We start from the raw sequence: 24,959 nt of genomic DNA, 5'->3' as shown, positions 1-24,959 counted from the left end.
ATGAAGGCAGCAGATGATGGGAGGGATCCAAGGCTGCAGCTTGAAAGGGAAAGATCGTCATTAGGATAAAGGGGAAGGGGCCATATAGATGAATAACGGGGTTTAAGGGTTACGAGGCAGAAGGAGAAGGAGAATGACAAGAGTGTCATTGAATAGGGAAATTTCGGAGATCGTAATCTAGAAGTGATGTATTTATGAGGGATGACAAGTTCTAGATAGGGTCATATTGGTGTGTGGCTGAGATGTGGAGGAGTAGCTCACGTGCAGTGACTAAGGTTTGGTGAGGTCGATGAATCCCATGAGATCGGAACTTCGAGGTTAGTATTTTAGAGGGAGTCCCTTAAAATGAGGGCAGGAGTTGGGAAGGAGGAAAAGACTGTGAGCCAGGGACTGAACTCATGGAGGAAAGAAGGGAAGTGTACTGGAGGTTGGTTGACAACAGTGACCAGAATTTTGATTGGATGACAGATAGAGATTAAATAAACCTCAAAGGAGGAGACTGATGACTATGGGAATCAAGGAGTATTCCAAACCTTTCAACTTGACCAGAGAGATGAAGGGGAAGGAGTAAAAGTACAGCCAGTGCAGGAAAAGGTTGTATCATCAAGGAGGGATCCAGGGCTCAGTGAGAACCAGAATATAGGAGTAGGAAAAGAAGGCATTTAAAATGAAGCAAGATTGTTGCCCATGGAGCCAACATTCCAAAGAACCCATTAGAATGGGTGAGTAGCTTTAACATGAGGGGGTAGGGTGGGGTTGGGTTTAGGGGAATGAGAATAAAAGATCGGCCAGTGTGGGGACAAAGAACAGGGTTTGAATCATGACAGGCAGGAGTTCAGAATCACTGGTAGGGTAGAGCATGAGGAGGGGGACAGTTTGTAGACTTTACAAATATCCTATTGAATTTCATCTTATTAGAACTAGACTAATGCTGTATCCCAGGAGTTCTGAACCTGGGAATGTTAGACTACCAACGAGTCTATGAATGGATTTTAGGCAGTCTGTGAACTTAGATAAGAAAAAAAAAAGTTGAATCTTTTCTTCCATTATACTTTTAAATTTTTATTTCTTCAGGACTTTTTTTAAATACATGGGTAGCTGGAATAGCCAGGACACATCCAGAGTGCTGTGGGGAGACCAGTGGTGGGTGGAAGGGGCCAGAGGCAGATGGTTAATGGTGTACTTGGCCTGAGCACCATCAGGGCCCTTAAGGAGTGCTGGTGGAACCTAAATGGGCAGAGGTCCCCCCACCTCCAAGCCTTAAAACCTTAAAACCATGCCGTAAAACCCAAGAGGATGGAGTTGGTTGGAGACATACTACTGGGAGGGGTCAGCTGATTAGACATGGGCCAGGATTGGGGGTCATGGTCCCTGATGCTGAAGGGGTTGGCAGGAGGGTGTCTAGTCACTGGAAGCCTCTGGCTCAGGGGTGATCTCTTCACTTATTCTTCTGGAGGTGAGTTGCCTGCTTGGTTGTTTCCCTGGGGAAACTGTGTCCAGGGCCTGTCTATCCATGTCAGTCACCAGGTTGTCTGTGGAAACCTGGTGCCTCAGGAAGATGGGGCAGATCAGGTGATGATACAGGCCACTGGAAGCATGCACCATGGCAAGAAGACACACTTCCCTGCATAGTAGAAGGGGAACCAGAAAAGCAAGATGTCAGAGAACAGCCAGGCCAGATATGCCATATACCATGCAGCAGGTTCTCCATCTTTGTTCGGGTTTTCAGTGGCCTTGATGGAGGCATATCCTGGGTAGGTGAATCTGATTAGATTGCAGAACAGGGAGGCACCAAATATGAGATATAAGGCCAGGAAGGCAATGGAACCTATAGCCAGGTAGTACTTTTTGATATTGGAGATCTCTGGCTTCCACAGGACATTGGTGACAATGTTTTTCTGCTCCAGAAACCTCTGGAAGTGCTGCCTCAAGCTATCCATGGCTCCTGGGACCTAGTGGGGAGGAGAGGGGACAGAGGATGACTGGACCCAGGTCCAAGGGGCGACCTCCTGGGCTCCCCTACTGCTCTGCAGTGGTGCTGGTGGTGTCTCCCTCTCCAGGCTCTCAGGACCTCCACTCCTCTGCTCTCTCAGTCCCTCCTCTTCCCTCCCTCCCACCTCATGGTCCTGCAACTGCTCCCACTGTAAATTTTAAAAAACATTGTTCTAAAGCGTGGTCCATAGACTTTACCAAACTACAAAAGGACTCCTGGGTCTGTGCAGAGAGCACTGAGCCTAGTGTTAGGAAGTTCAAATCTGGCCTCACAGACTTAGTAGTTGTGTGATTCTGGGTAAGTCACTAGAGTTCTGTGTGCCTTAGTTTCCTTAACTGTAAAATGGGGATCACCCTGGCACCTATCTCACTGGGTTGTTATAAGTCTCCATTGAGGTAATAGTTGTAAAGTGCTTAATGCAGAGCCCAACCCATAGTAAGCACCTAATAAATGCTTGTTCCTTTCCCTTTGCCTGTCCTGGGCTTCTTAAACTTTTTTCACTCCCGATAATCCTTTCTGGTAGCATTCCTTGGTGCTGTGTGGCCAGAGGGCATGCCCAGTGCAAAGTGCTCATCCTTTGTGTTCAGAACCAAGGCTGCAGTCAAGTTGTACAGCACAGGCACACTCTGCCAGAAACACCTTGGACTCATTACATGTTTGATTTTTAATTAACTTTTGGTTGTTGTGCATTCAGAAACCTTTTACTATTGCCAGTATGGGGTCACAACCCACAGTTTAAGAAGTGCTGGATCTCTTTCAGATCTGTGTCATCTGAACATTTGATGCAACATCTCTATACCGTCATTGATAAAAATGTTAAGCAGCCTAGGTCCCAGTGTCCCGTCCAGCAGGACTAGTTCATTCGTGGGGCCGAGGAGGACCCAGCCTGCAAAGGAATGGGTGGGAAGGAAGGAGTGAGACCAAGCGAGTTTGTGTCAAGGTCTCAATTTTATTGCAGGTTAGCATAACATATATATGCTCTTCATATAAGGAAGTAGGAGGGGAGGGGAATTCTCATGAACAACGGCTAGAACATTTGCAGTTAGGACATCTGGTACTGGAACATTTCGTGGTCGGCCGATTCTCAGAACATGGTACTCGGGGGTGTGGTTTTCTCATGGAAAAAAGGGACACCCAGCCTAAAGGCGTTGGCTCCCAACATTTCCCCCCTTCTTCTTTAAAAAGGAGAGAAACACTTAAACAAAAGACCGGTGAAAGGCTTGTCTTAGGCTATAGGGCTGGTGTCCACGTCCAGTACCTACAAGGCAGAGCCCCTGTCTTAGGCTATGTGGGTGGCCCCGTCTCTAGCACCTCGTATATGAAACTAACAAGGATTTAATCCTAGAGACGGACCCACAATAATCCTGTCATTGGGTTCATCTGCAGCCACAAGGTCTGATGTTCCTGGACCGTGGGGCCCCACTATTCCCGTCATGGGCTCTTTCACAGTGTTGGTCAAAACCTTATAATCTACGAAAATATTTCCACACCCTTGAGTACCATGGGTCGGCATCTGCACCAACAAGAGTAGAAAATTGAAGGCCTTCGAGGGTGATCATGGAAGGAAGGTCGTCACAAGACCCACCGGAACTAAGCCGATGATAGTGAACAGCAATGGGTTTCCTAAGAGCCGAGTCAATCTGTGATTTGACAAAAGTGGTTAATTTGTTAAAGGCCCATGGCACAAAGGAGAGGAGCAACAGAATCCCCAAGAGGGGTCCCAAAAGAGTGGGGAGCAAGGTAGTCAGCCAGGGGGATGTAGAGAACCAATTTTGATACCAGGATTCCTTCTGATCCCTTTCCCTCTTCCTTTTTTCCAAACTTTCTTTAACCCTTTTTAAACTATCTCCTACAAGGCCAAGCTTGTTAGTATAAAAACAGCATTCTTCTTTTAAAGCAGCGCAAAGGCCGCCTTGCTGTAAAAAAAAGGAAATCTAGGCCTCGCCTATTTTGCAAGACCACCTCGGCCAAGGAGGCCACAGAATCTTTAAGATTTTCAAGACCTGCTTGGAGTTCCTGAAGGTCCCTATCAATAGTTGCGCTAAGCTGAGCATATTGCATATTTGAATTGACCAAGGAGGCAATCCCGGTCCCAGTGCCAACGGACCCAAGACCTATGAGGACAGCCAAGGTAAGTGCGGTCAGGGGTTCTCTTTCAGTTCTACTGTGTGGATTGGAGCCTTGCTCCCAGAACCGGAGGAATTCGTCTGGGTAATGGACGGTGAGGTGAGGAAGAAGGGAAACCTCCACACAGTAATCTTTATTTTTCAAAAAGGAGGTCGTAATCACAAAGGTGGTAAGTCCAGAGGAACAGGCAAGATAGGAATTATTTGGTGCTGCAATATAATGAAATGAGGCATTAACTATAATGGAATGCTTGCAAACCTCTTCAAGTTGCCTGGGAGGGAGCATAAGCGGTCCCAAAAGACAGAGGCCCAGGCCAGAAATGCGACTGAGGGTAAGGCCATGTTTATGCTTTGTTCCCCAGCTCAGGGAAGAGGTGTCATTAGTAAAGGTAAGGTTCCCAAAATGGGCAACCCCTTCATAAAAGGGGGGAGCTGAGGAATAACAGACCCAACAATCTTCTAAGGAATGGTTAGTCATCTTGCTAATTGCATGTACAGAGGCGTTAACCAAAGAAAGAATAAGTTCAGCAGAGGAAGGGGGTCCATTGGGAAGTGTGGACCGAAAGGGTTCACTTACTGGTGCTCTAGGTGTAGGGGAAAATGGGCAGGGGATTAGGCTTGATTCTGCGCCCCTGAGAAGATCCCGAGTGAAGCTCAGTATTGGGACCAACAGCCACAGGCTTATTTTGGTTAGGGATGCTCTTACCGAGCTTGATGGTAAAAGTCAACCCATCGTCATACCGTTCTTTGTAAAGCCGTAGACCCCAAGACACACCCCGGTCCCAGTGAGTATATTTTTTACCGGGTTCTGTAAATTGGATGTACAGGGGATGGCACCAACCTGAGCACTCCTGGATATATGTCCATCCTGCACTACCGGGGGAATGGTGTGTATAGTTAGCTTTAACCGTAATAAAATCCCAGGAGGAGGAGGGATGCCAGTAGGTGTCCCCAGTGGTTTCGCAGCTCCAGCTGTAGCAGTAGTAGTCTGCCAAGCCTCCGCACTTGGAGTTTATGGCGCGATCTCTATGATAACTGGGGCAGACATAGAAGGGAAGTGCCCTTAACATACTCCTTTGGCTAGGTGAGCCACAGCCTCCCCATGGGTCAAGGCCCCATCTCCCAGGAGGGGAGGGAGACACGGGGGCTCTCTGTTGGTCGTGATACCCTTCCAAATCCCAATTGGCTGGTGCTCCCAGTGCCAATTTGCAAAGGTCTGGATATAGGGTAGGCCACCAGTCCTCAGATGTTATTTTTGACTCACTCCACACTGTATCACCTGCTCCATTTATTACCAGCCACGTATGGTTGAGAAGCTGGTACAAAGTGCCAGGGATGGCCCCGAAGGTGACAAACAGGCAAAGGATCATTGCGATGTCTGGCAGGCTCGTCTGGTTCATGGCGTCTCCTGAAACAAAGCACAGTTAGAAGACTTCTCAGGGGATCCCTGGGCGAGTTGTGAAGTTTTATCAGGCGCTCTGGAAGCCATCTGGCGTTTTGTGCTTGTGTATCATAGGCGCAGGCATGTCCTTTGCCCCAGATAAGGACCGGGTCGGGGCCCTGCCATTTATTGGACAGTGGATCTTTCCACATGGCCTGTGCATAAGTGCTTGCCATGGATGAATGCCAGAGGCGGTCGGCAGCGGTTTTGCCATTAGCATCATAAGTGAGGAAATTCAAAACGAACATTGCATGGTTTAGGAGGGTCTTAAAATTCCCTGCTCTGGGTTATAACATATCCCCCCCTGATTGTAGTTTTAAGATCATATTTTTTAATGTTTGATGAGCTCTTTCAACTATGCCTTGGCCTTGAGGGTTATATGGGATGCCTGTGATGTGCTTAATCCCCATTTGGGCGCAGAACTGTCGGAAAGCAATGCTAGTGTAACCAGGCCCGTTATCAGTTTTGATAGTTTGGGGTTGTGGGAGGACCGCTAGGGAGGCAAGAATGTGATAAATCACGTGTTTAGAAGCTTCACCCGTTTGGAGGGACGCAAATGGGCCCAAACGTGACCAATGAAAAAAGGGGCGGTTCGGGCAAGAATGAGACGTTGAAGTTCTGCAAATAAGGGAGAGGCTATGTAAGCACTATCAGTATACAAATTAAAAGGCTCTTGCAAGAGCTCAAAGACCTTAATAATGGCTACAAGCTCAACTAATTGTGCAGATAAAAAATGGGTATTAAAGTGGGATACCTGACCATCAATGCTAAATGCAGCAACACCTGTGGAGGAGCCCTCGGTAAAAACCAAACGGGCTCCTTGAATTGGTGTTGTTTTTGTTCCTTTGGGGAAAACCACAGGCATCCTTTGCAGAAAATGAATCAGTCTGTTTGAAGGAAAATGATTATCAATAGTGCCATGAAAGGAAATAGAACTAATAGCCCAATCATCATCATTCTGAATGAGCTACTGTACTTGTGCAGCAGTATAGGGGGATACAATATGATCAGGGTCTTTACCAAAAAGTTTTAAGGCAGCCCCCCTGCCAAGGCGCAAGAGGGTAGCAACCAAATGGGGATAGGTGGGTAAAATCTTAGAGGGGGATGCGGGCAAATGGATCCAAAAAAGCGGTTCTCATTGCCAAAGCAATCCCGTGGGCGCAAAGGGGGTGGGAAATATGAGGAGCCAAAGGGGTTGTAGGGGTGCATAATACCCTATGCGCTGATCACGAATGGCGCGTTCAACCGTAATAAGAGCTTTGCGCGCCTCAGGAGTAAGGTGGCAGGGGAGGATGGGTCAGAGTCCCCTTTCAAAATGTCAAACAGGGGCCTTAACTCCCCTGTAGTGAGTTTCAAATAAGATCTCAACCAGTTGATATCTCCAAGGAGCTTCTGGAAGTCATTAAGTATGTGAAGGCAGTCTACCCTTAATTGGAGTTTTTGTGAGAGGACATGATTAGTGAGGAGCTCAAAACCCAGAAATAACTGGGGAGGCTGGGTTTGGATCTTTTCAGGGGAAATAAAGAGCCCGCGGGACTGTAGAGCCACAACGAGCGATTGGCAGATTTTGGACAGGTGCGGCTCATCAGGTGCTGCTAGGAGGATGTCGTCCATATAGTGGATGATATAAATCTCCGGGTGGCGCAACTGGAATGGATCTATAGTCTGGGCCACAAATTTCTGGCAAAGAGTAGGGCTATTGGCCATGCCTTGGGGGAGGACCCTCCATTGGAAACGGGGAGAAGGGCCCACACAATTAACTATAGGGAGGCTAAAGTTTGCAATCATCAGGATGTAAGGGGATGGAAAAGAAACAATCCTTTAAATCAATAATGATCTTAGAAAATCCTTTCGGAATGGCTACAGGGGAGGGGAGCCCCGGTTGAAGTGCTCCCATAGGGACCATGGTTTTATTAACTGCCCTAAGATCATGTAATAAGCGCCACTTTCCTGAACGCTTTTGTATAACAAAAATGGGGGTATTCCAAGGTGATGTGGAGGGCTCAATGTGCCCAGCAGCCAGTTGTTCCTGCACCAATTCCACAGCTGCAGCTAGCTTTGTTGTGGTTAAGGGCCACTGGTCGATCCAGACGGGAAGTTCATCCTTCCAAGTGATTTTGTCTGCCTGGCGTGCAGGGGGACCAGTGGCCCTTACAAAAAATGGTTGTGGAAGCCCAAGCCTGCATGACCCACCTTAGGGGCAGTCGATATGGAGGTCAAACGTCCCTGTTTGTTTTTTCCAAGACCTTGTCCTGGAAGGAATCCCTGGGAGAGCATCTGCTGGGCCACAATCGCATTGGGGCTGCACATAATGACTCCCATCTAAGAAAGGATGTCCCTACCCCAGAGATTAACAGGCAGTCCGGGGACCACAAATGGCCAGACGGTGCCGGCATTTCCTTCATTATCCTTCCAGGGTAACCTTTGGGACCTTTGGAGGGTGTTCCTGGACTGACCAATGCCTTGTAAGTGGGTCATGGAGGCCTGCAAGGGCCAAGCAGTGGGCCAGGCTTCTTGTGACAAAACGGTAGAGTCAGCCCCAGAATCTAGAATACTTTCAAAAATCTTACCCTGTATTGTGAGCTTAAGAGTAGGGTGTTCCTGAGAGATGGCCTGGACCCAGTACAGGTCGGATGATCCGGGCCGGGATACTCCGCTCCTTTTGACAGGGGCAGGGTAAGCAGTATCCAGGGGGAGCGGCAAGGCCTGGGCCAAGCGTTGTCCCTTATCAATCTAGACGGGGCCATAGGGGGCGGTAGCAAGCAGCTGTATCTCCCTGGTATAGTCATTATCAATCAGGGAGGGGTGAATCATCAGGCCAGCAAGGGTGGAGGACGCGCGGCCCATAATAAAGAAATAAGAATTCGGTGGAGGAGGGCCAAAGACACCCATAGGAATGGTCTGCACCCCATCTTCCGGATTCAATATTGTGGGGGAGGCGGCACACAGGTCCACCCCTGCGCTTCCTGTTGTTGCTCGGCAGAGGCGGGGTGCTGGGCGGATGGGCTGTTCCCCGAGGCTCGTACAAAGGGAATGGGTTGAGGGGCCCGGGGCTGGCCCCTCCAGCCATTTCCCAGATGGGAGGGTAAGGGTTGGCCATCCATGTCAGTGGCAGACCGACAGGTGTTGGCCCAATGTTTCCCCTTTCGACAACAAGGGCAAACAGTAGAGGGTTGATTTAGCTGTTTTGGAGGGCCTGCAGAGGGTGGGGTGTCACCAGGGCATTGGCGGGCAAAATGACCGGGCTGGCCGCACCGGAAACAATTTCTAGGAGGCCCGCCTGCTTGGAATGCTGCTCCTATAGCTAAATGCACGGCATGTGACATTTTGGAGGCGAGGGGATCTATATCGCAGCACAAACGAACCATTTCATCAAGGGATTTATCTCTCCATTTGCTGCGTAGTACAGCTCGGCAGGCATTATTAGCATTCTCATAAGCTAAGCGCTTAACAAGTTGGTCATTAGCAGCCTCCTGCCCCAGGTTCCTCTCGGTGGCTTCTAATAGGCGGCTGACATATTCAGAAAAATCTTCCTGCCCTCCTTGGACGATCTTATTAAGGGGGGCAAAGGGGGAGCCAGTGTTGGGCAGGGATCGCCACGCGGCAAGGGCTGCGTTGGCGGTCTGGGCCAAAAGCCCCATGGGGAAACGCCGCTGTAGGTCTTCTGCCGCATACTTCCTTTGTCCACTAAGTTTCTCATAAGTCCAGTTCGCAGAAGGCGAACGTGGAGATTTCAAGTTAGCAGCGGCAGTGGACTGGCAGCGATCGAAAAAATCTGCTTTCCAGGTTAGGAATTGCCCGCGTGAGAGGATCGCTTGGACTACTTGGATCCAGTCTGCAGGGAGCATGTGGCCTCCAGGACGGAAAGGGTAAAGGGTGCAGTAGGTCCATAGGATTTGACTGCAGCATTTAAATCTTTTAAGGTTTTGAAATGAAGTTTGCGAAATTCTGCCTTGCCTCGTGCTGCATGATTCTCATTATCACTTTCATTTTCATTTTCATCCTCCTCATCATTCTCCTCCTCATCCTCCCCCTCGCTAGCCAAATTACCTTGGGAGCCAGCATTTGTAGAGGGCTGCGCAGTAGGGGAAGGGGGGGGATCATCAGGGGGAGAAGTAGACCTATTAGACTGGGTCATTACAGGGAAGGTCATTCGTACATCTTGTACATTTTTGGTGCTGGGCTTTTTTATCTTGGGCTTGCGGGGAGGCCCCTTTTGGCGCGGGGCAAAAAGGGGGGGGGGGCAACTGCAGGGCCAGAAGGTGAAAGGAGGACAGAATTGTGAAGCGTTTTTTGCAGGGAAGAGAGCTCAGTGGAAAGCTGGACAAACTGCTTCTGGAGGTCAAGGACCTCGCGGAGATCATTAACCTGAGTGGAAAGTTGATTCCTAGCAGCCGTCAGGATAGAAGGGGATAAAGCAGGCGGGAAAAGAGCAGGTGCGCAGGTCTGGACTGCATAAGGGGGGGGGCGTTCTGCAAAGGGCTTGAGTTGAGGAGGGGCCGGTCTGGGTCATTATAATGAGCCGCCTCGTCTTCTAGATCTGCCACATCTTCAGGATCTAGGGTGTCGTTGGATGTTTTCGTGAATATGGGAAAGTTCAGGGAGTCGGCTGCTGGCCGTGTCTCCTCAGGGAGAGAGGGATAAAGGGGTTCTTTTGGGGCTACGGGCATGTCTATCACTTACAGACGGGGGCCGAGATACATTTAACGCCACCGTCTGTGGTAATAGACACGCCCGCCCCTCTTTATTGGCGGAGGGCAAGGAGGCCGAGGATGCTCTTCGGGACAAGGGGCGGAGGCAGGACTCCGCAACTGACAGTAATTGTTGCTTATTTGGGTCCTTGTGGGCTGCTTCTACAATATCCCTGATGAGGCCCCAATAAGAGAAGACAGTCACAGGGACCGCTTCCGGACCTTCTGTTTGTAATTTTCTGTTTAGATCTTTACCAACTTTCTGCCACTTGCCAGGGTGAATCTCTGGCCCATTTACAATGAACCAAGGGCAAACATTATCCACAAATAAAAAAAAACTTTACTAAATCTTTTTTCTTAACTCTAACTCCCCTTTCCCTGAGTAAAGATTTAAGGTCCTTTATAAAGACCTGTTCTTTAGATAATTTTTGACTCATGAATGTGAGACGGACGAATTCAACTTACCGAGGACGGGGGCTCTTAGGCAGCTGGGGGGTTCTTCACCGAAAAAGGGGTCGCGACGACTTCTCTGCTAGGTACTGGTCCGTCTGGCGAGGGTCCATGCCTCGGGCCCCACGTTGCGCGCCACTTGTCCCGTCCAGCGGGACTAGTTCATTCATGGGGCCGAGGAGGACCCAGCCTGCAAAGGAATGGGTGGGAAGGAAGGAGTGAGATCAAGCGAGTTTGTGTCAAGATCTCAATTTTATTGCAGGTTAGCATAACATATATATGCTCTTCATATAAGGAAGTAGGAGGGGAGGGGAATTCTCATGAACAACGGCTGGAACATTTGCAGTTAGGACATCTGGTACTGGAACATTTCGTGGTCGGCCGACTCTCGGAACATGGTACTCGGGGGTGTAGTTTTCTCGCGGAAAAAAGGGACCCCCAGCCTAAAGGCGTTGGCTCCCAACATCCCAGGACCAAGCACAGATATCTGGGGTGCTACATTGGATACCTCTTACCAGACTGACACCGAACCATTAACAACTGTTCTTTGAGTCTGGCCATTCAGCCATTTCTCAGATTGTGTTATTGTCTAACTCATATCCCCTAATATTCTCCACAAGAATAATATAAGAAACTTTATCAAAATATTTGCTGTGATCTAGGTAAACTATACACAGTACTCCCCTTATCCTTTAATTTAGTAATACTGTCAAAAAAGGAAATGAGGTTAGTTTGTCATGACTTTTTCTTGTTGAAACCATACTTTCTCTTTGTTATGACCAGCCCCTTTTCTAGATGTTAGCCTAACATCTCTAAATTTTTTTTTTCAAACATCAAAATTCCACCTTCTTTCCCTCCTTCCCCAATTGAGGAAGAAAGAACAATAAAACTACTATTACACATATTCACAGACAAGCAAACAAATTTCCATATTGACCATGTACAGAAAAATATGTATGTCTCAATTTTCACTTCTCAGGAGATAGGTAGCATGTTTCATTATTAGTCTTCAGAAGTTGTGGTTGATTATTGGGCTGATCAGAGTTGCTAAATCTTTCTAAGTTGTTGTCTTTACAGTTGTTTACAATCTTTACAATTGTTGTCTTTGTATAAATTGTTCTTGTTCTGCTCACTTCACTCTGTATTGGTTCATACAGATCTGCTTAGGTTTTTCTGAAACCATCACTTTCATAATTTCTTTTAACATGATAGTATTCCATCATCTTAACATATGGTAATTTATCCATTCTCCAGTTAATGGACACTCCTTCACTTTTCAGTTCTTTGTCACCTCGGAAAGAACTAAATATTTTTGTAAATCCTTAGTTTTGCTTAGGAGTTAGTTTTGCTTAAGGCTAATTTCTCCCCTAATCTGCCTTCCCTCTAATTCTCCCTTCCCTTTTCTCCCCTTTCCCTTCTATTTTGCTGTTGAATGAAATGTATTTCTCTACCCAGCTCAGTGTGTGTGTGTGTGTGTGTGTGTGTGTGTGTGTGTGCTCTCTCTCCTTTGACCAGTTCAGATGAGGGTTTTTAAGTGTCAGCCACTTGAAAGAAGCCCCCACTTCTTCCTTCTTGTTTGTAGTCTAATACTTTAGCATTCTGGTTATGTGATATATTTCCCTAGCTTTCTTTTCCTTTCTTCCCCCCCACATCTTTGCCCTAATATTTTCTTCTCTTCCTTCTCCATTCTTCTTTAAGATCATTAAGATATAACAGAACCACTCCCAGACTTTCTGTCTAATTAAATTCCCTCTCTGGCCTTTAATGATAATAAAGTTTAGAGGGGACCCATGTATTATTTCCCCATGTTACAATATCAGCAGTTTACTCATGTTTAGTCCCTTCTGATTGTTTATGTTTACTTTTTGTGTTTCTCTTAACTCTTTTTTTTTTGTACTTCAGGCTTCCTGTGTGGCTCTGGTCTTTTTATCAGGAATGTTTGGAAGTTCTCTTTTTCATTAAAAATTCAATTTTAACCCTGTAGGATTATACTTAATTTTGCTGGGGAAGTTATTCTTAGTTGTGGGCCTATGTCCTTTGTATAATGGATTATTATAAACCAAACACTTGGGACTGAGTCAAGATGGCAGAGTAGAAGCTGGGCTCCGGCTTCCACCTTTCCCAGTCCATGTAAAAGGGGACTCTAAACAAACTTTGGAGCTGCAGAACCCACAAAATGACACAGAGAAGCTAACCTCCCGCTGAGGACAGCTGGGCAGGCCCACTCCAAGGCTTTAGCCCCAGGGCGGGCCTGACCAGCCGCCAGCCAGTGGGACCCTAGATCAGCAGCAGCTGTGGCCGTTTCCAGATTTGTCAACACATAGATGAGGAAGACAAAGTGAGAGGTCAGTGCAGTCTGGACTTTGGGACCCAGTAAGTGGGAGTGCATGGCTTTTGCCCCCGGGGTGAGAAGCTGCTGAGATGCTGGCACAGCCAGCCAGTGAAATGTGGCATCTTCAGCTCCTGGCCTATAGAGTGTAGGGAGACCAAGCACCAGTCTGAGGGGTAATCGCTCTTGCTTTAACCTTTTTGGATCTGGATTGCAGTCTAGGGTGGAGGTCCTGGGGTGTGTGTCCAGCCTACCAGAGCATGTGGAGACCTCAGAGAAGGCACCCATCTAATAACTTCGGCAGCTGAGGAAACCCCAGTATTTGCGACAAAAGCTCCCCTTTCTGGTGGCAGAGTCCTACTGTGGCAAAAAGCCCAGGGGTCAAGTGACTGAGGGGCGACATGACCAGGCAAAGGAAACAAAGCAGACAGAAGATTCCAACATTACACTCCTATTTGGGGGAAAAAAGGAGCAAAGCATGGAGGAGGAGGAAGACAGTGAAGTCAGAACTACTGCACCAAAAGCTTCTAAGGAAAATAAATACTAGCTGGTTACAGGCCATAGAGGACTTTAAGAAGCAGATAAGAGAAATGGAAGAAAAATTGGGAAGAGAAATGAGAACAATGCAAGAAAATTACAAAATGAGAGTCAACAGCCTGACTGAGGAAAATACTACCTTAAAAAACAGACTAATTCAAATGGCAAAAGAGACTCAAAAAGGCAATGAGGAGAAGAATGCCTTAAAAAGCTGAATTTGCCAGAAAAAGAAGCTCAAAAGCTCAATGAGGAGAATCATTGCTTCAGAATTAGATTAGAGCAAATGGAAGCTAATGACTTTATAAGAAATCGAGATGCTATTAAACAGATCCAAACAAATGAAAGAATAGAAGGCAATGTGAAATATCTCATGGGAAAAACCACTGACCTGGAAAATAGATCCAGGAGAGATAATTTTAAAATTATTGGGCTACCTGAAATCCATGATCAAAGTAAGAACCTAGAAATCATCCTCCAGGAAGTTCTCAAAGAAAACTGCCCTGATGTTTTAGAACCAGAGGGCAAAATAGAGGTTGAAAGTATCTACTGATCACCTCCTGAAAAAGATCCCAAAAAGAAAACTCCTAGGAATATTATAGCCAGGTTCCAGAATTACCAGATTAAGGAGAGATTATTACAAGCAGCCAGGAAGAAACAATTTGAATATCGTGGAAACACAATCAGGATAACCCAGGATCTGGCAGCTTCTACACTGAGGGATCGAAGGGCTTGGAATATGATATTCCGGAGGTGCAAGGAGCTGGGATTAAAACCAAGAGTCATCTACCCAGCAAAACTGAGTAACATGTTTCAGGGGAAAATATGGTCATTCAGTGGCATAGAGGACTTCCAAGCATTCTTGCTGAAAAAACCAGAGTTGAATAGAAAATTTGACATTCAGATACAAGAAGCAAGAGAAGCATGAGAAGGTAAATAGGGAAAAGAAATCATAAGGAACTTATCAAAGTTGAACTATTTATATTCCTACATGGAAAAACAATAATTGTAACTTATGAAACTTTTCTCAGTAGTTGAAGGGAAGATATATATATATATACATATGGGGATATGAATACATATGTGAATGTGTGTATATATGTTTACAAGTATACATAGATAGAGGGCACAGGACCAATTTAACAGGAAGGGATGATACTTAAAAGGTGAAATTAAGGATGAGAGAGGAATATAATGAGAGGAGATGAGGAGAGACAGAATGGGGTAAACTCTCTCATATAGAAGAGGCAAGGGAAAATGGTTACAATGGAGGGGAAGAATAGGAAGGCAAAGGGAATAGGTCAACCTTATTCCCATTGAATTTGGCTTGAGGAAGGAATGAAATACACACTAAATAGTGTATCTCACCTTCCAGGAGAGTAGGGGGTAAGGGGATGAGAGGGGGAATGATGGAAGGGAGGGTAGGCTGGGGGGGAGGGAAGTTGGGAGCACCCATTTTTGAAAAGGGACAGGATCAAAGTAGAAAATAGAACAAGTAGGAAGTGGTATGGGAGGGAGGGAAATATAGTCAGTCTTTTACAATATATCTACTATGTTATTGTTTTGCATTAGCCACACATTTACAACCTATACTGAACTGCTTATCTTCCCAGTAAGGGTGGGTGACAAGGGAGGAAGGGAATGAATCTGGAAATCAAAGTTTTAAAATCAAATACTCAAATAAATATATATACATGTATACTATTATTAATACTAATTTACATGTAATTGGGAAATAAGATATACAGGCACTGGGGCATAGAGATCCACTGGAAAAGTTGAAAGGGGTATGGGAGAAAATATGGGAGAGAGCAGATTGGAGGAGGGGATATCCTGTGGGACTGCTATTTTGGGGGGTGGGTAGGGAAAAAACGGGGAGAAAATTTGTAACTCAAAATCTGGCGCAAATGAATGATGTAAATCAGAAGTTAATAAAGCATTTGAAAAAAATAATAACAAATAAACCAAATACTCTGTTCCTTAATAGTCTTGGCCGCTACATCACTTCACTGTGCCTCCTCAGTATCTGAATTATTTCTGGCAACTTGCAGTGTTTTATTTTTTTTTTCCAACCTGGAAGCTTTGGATTTGCTCTGTAATGTTCCTTTGGAGTTTGTTTTTTGGCATTTCTTTCAGGAAATGACCAGTTTTCTTTTATAATTTGAAATATTGTGTCTAGGTTATTTTTTATTTGGGGCTTTCCAAGGATTCTTAAATTATTTCTCCTTGTCCTCTTTTGTAGGTCAGTTGTTTTTATGTGAGACATTTTAAATTTCCTTCTACTTTTCAGCCTTTTGATTTTTAAAAATATTTTTCATTATCTTATGAAGTAATTAAATCTCTTTGATCTGTTGTAATTTTCAGGGATTTATTTCAGGCACATTTATTTGTTGCTTGGGCAAAATTTTTATACCTATTGTGCAATGCAAATTGTCTCTCCATATCTCTTTCCCATTTTTTCCCTCTAGTGCACTCATTTAATTTATAAAAACAAAACAAAACATCTTTAACTCCTTTTACAACTCTTTATTTCTTCCAGGAATTCTAGAATTTATATATAAGCTCTATGTGTTTGTGTGTGTGTGTGTGTGTGTTTTGTTTTTTGAAGCTTTGCTTCTAGACATTTTGGAATCATTTTCTCCTTCAGTCTTTGTGTCTTGATTATCCCTGTCACCATAATAGCTTTTTATGGTGGGATTATTTTTTTTTGTTTACTCATTGTGTGGGATACAGAGACCCTAACCCAAATTGACTGCTCGGAGAACTCTCAAAGTGAAGGTAGAAAGATTTATTAGAATCTCGGGAGAAGCAGGCCGGTCCAGTCTCTGGGACAGCACCCAGAGAGAGGAGGCAGAGGTACAGAAGCCAAAGCTGGGTTAAATAAGCAAGGGTTACTCACCCCTCCCAAACATTAACCTAATTATTACTAATGAGGCTCTAATCTTGTTAGATAACATACATAATACATGAGGTCCACTATGAAAGCAAGTGAAGTAACAACCTCAGAATACTGTACCTCCTTCAGTCTAACCTAGATACACCCTTATCTGTGCATGGGTGCCCCAAGGCCACTGCCTGTTCCCTGATTGGTCAGATCTGCCTGCTGCTGTCATCTCCTTCTGTTCTACATTGTTTCATTTTTGTATTATCTAGGAGTTCTCTGGGAACTCAACTGGCTTCCAAGGCTACTGCCTCAACTCCCCCAAGGACCAAGAACTCAAATTCCTCCCAAGGCTACTGCCTGTTACTTTTTATCAGTAGTCTCCTTCAGCAATTCTTGCAGTTCTGTAGAAATTTAACTCTTTGTTACCTTTCACACTACCATTACTTTCCCCAAACTCCCCAATCTAGAAACACCTCTGATTTGGTCTCAATAGTTGATCCAGTCAATTGTAGTAATACTCAGTAGCTCTTACATTACCATGAAATATACAATGACTTACATATATATGAGGAAACAATACTGAACTTAGTTACAAAATACAAGGAAGTAATAAGAATGTATATATGATATTCAGAATGGGGAAACTTCACTGTAAGTCATATCCACACAAACCCCACTTTTTTTTTATACCTTTGAAGTTTCCCCACTTAATTCTAATTCCTGTCATTGCAATGACAACAGACAAGGGGGCAGTCCCCTTTATGAGTGCAGATACAGAGATTCAAAAGAAAACAATAACAAACAATTGTCCTTTCCAAAGTCCAAAAGTCCCTTTCCATGCTGTTGTCTGACTAGGGTATACCATCTGATGGAAGCCCTTTGGTTGTTTTCCATCCATCCATCCTCAGCATCGAATTCCAGGCTCTTTCTCTTCTGCCTTCTTTCATTCACTTTTCCACAAAAGTAACCTTGAAACCAAATTACCCGTCCTGAACCTTTATCATTTTTTTTTTAAGCAACTGGGGTTAAGTAACTTGCTCAAGGTTACACGGCCAGGTGTTTCTTGGTGGGTGCTAAGTGTCAGAGCCTGGATTCAATCCCAGATCATCCCGACTCTGGGGCTGGTGCTCTTACTTGCTGTGCTACCTGGATGCCCCAACCCTTATCATTCTTACAAAATTAAAATTGGAGTCTTGGGGCGGCCAGGTAGCACAGCAAGTAAGAGCACCGGCTCCAGTGTTGAGAAGACCTGGAGATCGAATCCCGGGCTCGGACACTTAGCACCCACCCAGAAACACCTGGCCGTGTAACCTTGAGCAAGTTACTTAACCCCAATTGCTTAGGGGCGGCCAGGTGGTTCAGCGAGTAAGAGCACCGGCTCCAGTGTTGGGACGACCTGGAGATCAAATCCCGGGCTCAGACACTCAGCACCACACCCAGAAATAACTGGCCGTGTAACCTTGAGCAAGTTACTTAACCCCGATTGCTTTAAAAAAAAAAAAATTGGAGTCTTGGTCAATTGTCATGATCATACATTAAAACTAGTTTCTTATATTTTTGCATTAATCCATTATTAATTCCTCCACCAGGAGGATAAGATTTGACTAAGGGATTTACATTATACTAACAATTAAAATATTTACTATGTAGTCCAGAAACTATTCTCCTTTTAATATTAACTAATTATGAGAAAGCTGAGACAAGTGTGATACTAACAGAATAATATTCCTACAAATCCTTGACCTACTTGCCCTCACATTATTACAAAGAGCTAAAGAACCCTGATTTATGCTGGAATATTTATCCTAAATCCTGATCCTAATAGCTTAATCTTATAGTAACTTAAGATGTTCCAGAGTCAAGTATTTAATAGATTTGTTATTGTATTTTCAAAACTTTTGATTATTGAAACTTGCCACCAAGAATAGGGACAAAACTGTAATGAGAGAACCATTTTCCCAACTTCAGAATGTCAATTTCAGGCAAAATGTATACCAAGCTGCAACCTGCATTGAGCCAAGCTCAGAGTCTGCCAGGTGTCACTTGGAGGGTCGAGTCAAGAGAATCCTTCCTCGCCTCATGCGGAACAGTCGTTCTCCTGACCTTCCATACCCATACTTCACAGGCCTTCCATACCTGTACCTCATAGGGTCTGGCATCAGGGATCAGTGGCTCAGATAGCTTGGATAGCCTTTTTTAATATCCATACCTGTAGTTAGACTCAGAGGACTAGTCAGTTAACAGTCCCATCAAATCTTAAGTAACAATCTCCAATAATCAACTCAAAATATGCTTTTAATCTCCCATAGGTTAAGGAACATCTCTAAAGTGAGCCTCAAATAGCCTGTATTCATTTCTATATTTATTCTTCTTTATAAAAATCAAATCTCTCATCAGGATTATAAATTATTGCTCTAATAGATTTGCATCTACTTCCCAAGCTTCCCTATCTTCCTGGAACTATGCTTAGTTTGAGCTCACACTAAAATTTCTTTTCTCTCAACTAAAAATGTTCCTGATTTAATCCCAACAATTAATTCAGTCAAGTACATTAATATCCAATTACACTTTGAAATACACTGGGATCCCATTCCACACATATACACAGATATAACTTTTCTACAGTAACTTTATAATCCCAATCTCAGTCCATGGGATAATGATTCAATATTGCATTTGTATCCTTATTTCCTTTTTCTTTTCAAATATGATTGAGCTATTAATTATAAAATCTAGTTACAAATCTTTCTGTCTTCCTAAATACTTCCTCACACCCTTCTCAACATACTTAAACCATGTGATACAAAGGTATCCATACCACTATTTAGAGACAGGAGGGGTTTGGAAAACCCCATTTGTCCCCAAACCTTCTTATCTGCCTTCCATATTTCTAATCAAGCCTTTATTCATCCTTCCAAATCTTTCAAATCCATTATCCAGATTATTCAGTTTTCCTTTACATTTTTAACCATAAAACAAGATAGCTCATAAGTTATTATCCGTTTGCTAACATAACTGTTCTGCTTAAAGAAAGCAAAGAGGTTAATGGCTAAACCCCACAATTCTTCCCTAATTATACTCAGTCTGGAACAGTGAGATACTTCAGGAATCTAAATCTTTTACTTATTCATTCAATTACAAATGTTAGCTTTGCTTATGCCATGCAATAACCACAAATTCAGATTACAACAGCAAGATCTCTTCTGCAAAACATCTTTTCTAAAAGTATTTCCTTTAAAAACAGTTTGAATTTATCCTCCTGTTAAGGGGAATAAAGACTTGCATTATGCCTAACTTTCCATTGATTACCAAGCTCTGCCATAAAGATGAAAAGCAGGGACATGATTGGATAAAGCATGCAGTGTAGTCCCCAAACCTTTTTTACCTTAACATCAAATTACTCTTATTGAGTTGCAATATACCACAAAGATTTACCAGTACTCACATACATAAGGGATTCCCTTTAACAACTTTCCCTTCATAATTTTTTTTAACTCATCCTGGTGAAGCCAATTGTTAGAGATCCTTTTTAATCTTTTGTATGTAGACTTTGCTGCCTCTCAACAAGTCCAATTTATTGTTGAGGAGCTTCACAATTAAAACAAGCTCGCTTTCCCAGGCTGAATGACCTTGCCTAATAGAGAGAATTTCTGGGGACTTTGGCAGTTTTACAACATCATACAGTAGCAGGAGGACTGTTCTGAATGAACAGAACTAGTCAAAATAAAGTTTTCATCCAGCCTTCCCCTTCCACATACAATAATCAATTAACAATTTTAATTTTTAGCATTAAAACAATATCCCACAGTTTCATCAAATCATTCTGATTATAAGCAATTCACTACAGACAATATCTCATGCACAAATGGGTAGATTTCTCTGCCTGCTGTCCCTCTCTCCCTGCTTCCTTTCCCAGGACTAATAAGATTGCTTCTCCATCCTGGATTATAAAATTTTCCTTGTCTCTCTCATCTTTCCCATAAAACTTCTGAAACTACTTTATTATTTTGGAACCCATAAATACCACTCTCCAAATCTTGGGGTCTGTCTTTCCTAGCTTTTCTGCCAGGAGACTCACACTGCTTTCTTAATACCCTTTTGTTTACTTCCTTGCATATAAGACACTTCACAGATTTGTTTAGCAACTATATGTATGCATATTTATTTATTTATACATCTATATTTCTTTAAAGCTAGAACACATATTACTCATACTCCCCAATGGACTTGATATAAAAATCGACAGAATTTTCCTCATGATTTGTTAATTAGCCATTTCTCTCCCATCAAGCAATAACCAATGGTTTTGCTCAGTTTCAATCTTCCCAAACTTAATTAAATTTTCCTTTTCATCTTCTCTGATTGCTTTTGTTTCAGGGACTCGGGGATTTATGAACAGGGCAGTCTCCTTAACTTTCTTATCTGTTAGTCTGTTCCCCATCATCTCATACCAAAGATCTTATAAAACATTTCTTTATAAGAATATTTCTCTTTTTCAAAAACAGTTTATCCTGATATCATTAACTACTATACAATTCCTAAATTCTCTGGTGATAAAAACTTTCCCAAATAATTAACAGAATTTATACAAGGAGGTTTAACAGGTCTTTTCTTCACATAATACCAATAATTACCTTTCACAAGCATACTTTTGTAAATATTTGATCTATGTAATAACTCCAAATGTCTTGGTTAACAATCTTACAAGTTTAAACAATCTTAACTGAATCTTTCTTTTAATACAACTGTTTACCAGTAACAATATCATAAATAAGTATCATGTACATAAATTTAGACTTTGAAATCAAAATCAAGTAATTACCAATCTGGTGATCTTAATTTAGTCATTTCCAAATTGCTTTGCACAGAAAATAATTCATCCTATTACCATTGGCATAAAATTCACATTTAAGGAAACAATTAGTTTTTAGCTTACAGTTTACACTCAAATAGCACTGTTATTTTGTACCAGGCATTGTGCCAAGTACCTTTACAATTATATCAGTCCCATAGAATCCCTAGGATGTGGATTCCACCACCATCCCCTTACTGAACAGTAAACTAAGGTAAATAAAACTTTGGGGGTGGGGGAGGGGAGGACATACAGTGAATCACTTTCTTAATGCCAAATAACAGTATGTACCTTTTGATCATTTAACCAAATATTTCTAAGTTCTAATACATTTGGTCCTCAGAAAGGAAATATATATCCATAAATTTATTTCTTTCCTTACTATTCCAATTACCCATTCACATTCATATCTTCCAAAAAGTTTATTACTACCTGTTTGTATCCCAAATGTAACAGTTTTAAATCATCAGATTTTATAACATAAAAATCCAATTCAAATTCAATAAACATAAAATAGGGTTAACAGAATTGATAAAGTAACATAGCTGGTTCTACACAACTTATTTTTTCATCTTTTAGTTTCAGCAAAATTCAGATTAAAAACTGCTTTATCTAATACCATTTCTGGCTCACAATGGTCACTCAATTTTTACAGTGTAAGAGGATTTTACACTTTAGAGATACCATAATTACACAATGACATTAATTGCATTTCCAGATCATCACATACAAAAATTATTGATGGAAAATTAGCCTTACCAAGTGCAGAGGCTTTTCTCTTCTCCCCACAGTTGCAGAGTCTGGTTGTGGACCCAGGGGTTTGAAAGGAGAGGGAGGGTCATCTGTATGCCTAGAGGTGGGGGCTTTTTACGATACCCAGGGGCCCAGGACTGTTTCCAGTAGGGCCCCTCAATATAGCTTTCAAGTGGGGGAGGATAACTCAAATTCCCTACTATTCTTCAGCACCCTCTTTCCTTAATCTGATCTGGTGGGAGAGGCTTTAACAAAATCTGCTCAAATGTTTTTGGCTATTCTAACTTTCACTCCCATAAATTTCACTTATATGTTCACTCCTTAGAAACTTCTTTGAAAGTGAGAGCTTTATCTGCCAGTCGAGTGAGTTGGGACCCTGGTGTCCCCTGCTGTACTGGAGAGCTCAAAGCTTCACCTCTGAGGTATCTCTTTCACAGATCTATGTATTTTCCTAATTTGCCCTCAGTGCCAAATAATATTTATCTTTAGCATTGAATCAGGAGTGACACTCTTCAAAAATGACCAGAATGCATTCAGTTGCCTTTCAGTTGCATTCTGATACACAAAATTTTCCTCTTTTAGATGAGGCAGGAAATAGTTAAATGTTTGTCTGCCTGCCTCTTTGACCTGAGGGGAAAAGATTCCCTCCCTTTCTTATCGCCTTCTTGTCTCTCCACTTGGCCCAGTGGAATGAAGAGGAGATTTTCAAACTTAAAAAAAAAAAAATCATAACTTCTGTTCACAATTTCCAATAGCAAATAACTTATACCTATCTTCACTTCCTATCCATGCTCCTTCCTTTGCTACATGCTTAAACTTTCTTGCTTTCCTTACTGTCTACTCATCCTTCTGTTGGATTTTAATTAAAGCCCCTTTAAAACCACACATATCTTATTTCTTTCTAATTTTGACATGACACTTCTCCTACACTTTTTGACTTGCATTTACCATCATATAACCTAAACAAGACAATATTTGCCTCTCTTTCTCTCCTTCTCCAGTCTGCATTCCAAAGAGGGAGAAGAGAGGAGGAGGGAAAGAGATAACATCATTCCAAAGAAATGTCCAGCAGTCCAGCTGCAGTTTAAACCTTACACTCAACACTCAATCACACAGCAACACAAAAACAGAACAGATAGAGAAACTGACAGGAAAGTTCCAAAAGCTCCCAGAGGATTGTCAGAAATCCTCAGCACAAATCACATATTTGCTTTAATAACCTAGGCATAGATCCCCAGGTGTAGGGGGAAACTGGCCCATCCCTTCTCCCTGCCCTTGAACCCACAGAGGCTGTTAATTACACAGAGACTTTACACAGAAACACAAAGAGTGAATATACAAGCCAATTTCACTTGATCATTTTTTCCCCTTTCCTTTTTATTTTGGTAATTCATTCCAGTTTTGTAATCTATTTCCCAAGGGACTATCAGCCCGCACTTCCTGAATCTGCTCCGATTTTCTTTGGGCTTTGGACTGTACTTTCCCCAGGTCACCCACCTGCCAGCAGTCACCAGGTAGCGTTCTTAAAGAGTCCTTCACCGTGGAGCCTGCAGTCCGATTCACCACACACAATTTCACATGAGAGGCTCTTCCTCGTGGGTCTCCCACGACCCAGCCAATTGGCTGCCAGACTCGTGAGGATTGCTCACCATCCAAGGAGCAGTGGATCCATTCCCTTTCTTTCTCCTTCACTGAGTTTCTCCGCTTGGGGCACTTTGCTCCGTGAGGAAGAGAAACACCACCCTGCTTTGGAGACCACAGAACAAAATGTCCCACGGGCGCCTGCCTCCAAATGGGGGTGATGATCAGTCCCCACCTAGTCACATGATCCCGGTACACGAGCCCCCAGCTGTGTGGGATACAGAGACCCTAACCCAAATTGACTGCTCGGAGAACTCTCAAAGTGAAGGTAGAAATATTTATTAGAATCTCGGGAGAAGCAGGCGGTCCAGTCTCTGGGACAGCACCCAGAGAGAGGAGGCAGAGGTACAGAAGCCAAAGCTGGGTTAAATAAGCAAGGATTACTCGCCCCTCCCAAACATTAACCTAATTATTACTAATGAGGCTCTAATCTTGTTAGATAACATACATAATACATGAGGTCCACTATGAAAGCAAGTGAAGTAACAACCTCAGAATACTGTACCTCCTTCAGTCTAACCTAGATACACCCTTATCTGGGCATGGGTGCCCCAAGGCCACTGCCAGTTCCCTGATTGGTCAAATCTGCCTGCTGCTATCAGCTCCTTCTGTTCTACATTGTTTCATTTTAGTATTATCTAGGAGTTCTCTGGGAACTCAGCTGGCTTCCAAGGCTACTGCCTCAACTCCCCCAAGGACCAGGAACTCAACTTCCTCCCAAGGCTACTGCCTGTTACTTTTTATCTGTAGTCTTGTTCAGCAATTCTTGCAGTTCTGTAGAAACTTAACCCTTTGTTACCTTTCACACCACCATTACTTTCCCCAAACTCCCCAATCTAGAAACACCTCTGATTTGGTCTCAATAGTTGATCCAGTCAATTGTAGTAATACTCAGTAGCTCTTACATTACCATGAAATATACAATGACTTACATATATATGGGGAAACAATACTGAACTTAGTTACAAAATACAAGGAAGTAATAAGAATGTATATATGATATTCATAATGGAGAAACTTCATTGTAAGTCATTCCGCTCACTCATTCTTCCAGCCTACTTCCTGACTTCAGACTTTCTATCAGGACCACAGTCTGTGTACTTTTGGGGGGAATATCTGGACTGGTCCTGCCCTTGCTTTCTTGGGGTGTTGAGTGTGGTCTTATTCCAGGATCTCAGGGACACTTCAGGCCAGGGACTACAACTTTTAGTGCTCCCAAAGTGGTCTGATCTAGGGCAAGCCTCCTCAATCCCTTCCCCCCTTCC

The 24,959-nt window shown here is 43.4% G+C and overlaps 1 long non-coding RNA gene and 1 pseudogene across 2 annotated transcripts; both read right to left on the bottom strand.

Annotated features, from left to right (window-relative positions):
- Positions 1–990: 990 nt before the first annotated feature.
- LOC138162135 (receptor expression-enhancing protein 6 pseudogene) lies at positions 991–2,234 on the bottom strand (annotated as a pseudogene).
- Positions 2,235–2,922: 688 nt separating this feature from the next.
- Positions 2,923–24,387, bottom strand: LOC138162673 (uncharacterized). 2 transcript variants are annotated; one of them, XR_011168692.1, is made up of 4 exons: positions 23,551–24,387; positions 10,717–10,891; positions 4,961–5,527; positions 2,923–3,633 (listed from the first exon to the last, which is right to left on the bottom strand). It is a non-coding gene; the product is annotated as an uncharacterized lncRNA (long non-coding RNA). The 2 variants fall into 2 exon arrangements; XR_011168691.1 differs by having other exon boundaries at positions 2,923–5,527; positions 23,551–24,368.
- Positions 24,388–24,959: the final 572 nt, after the last annotated feature.

The sequence above is a fragment of the Petaurus breviceps genome, unplaced genomic scaffold (assembly GCF_028583685.1).
Source record: "Petaurus breviceps papuanus isolate PSGF00001 unplaced genomic scaffold, PetGlider_PUasm1.0 186, whole genome shotgun sequence".
NCBI lineage: Eukaryota > Metazoa > Chordata > Mammalia > Diprotodontia > Petauridae > Petaurus > Petaurus breviceps.
Note: the sequence above shows the minus strand (reverse complement) of the source record. Positions and strands in the feature narration are given on the sequence as shown.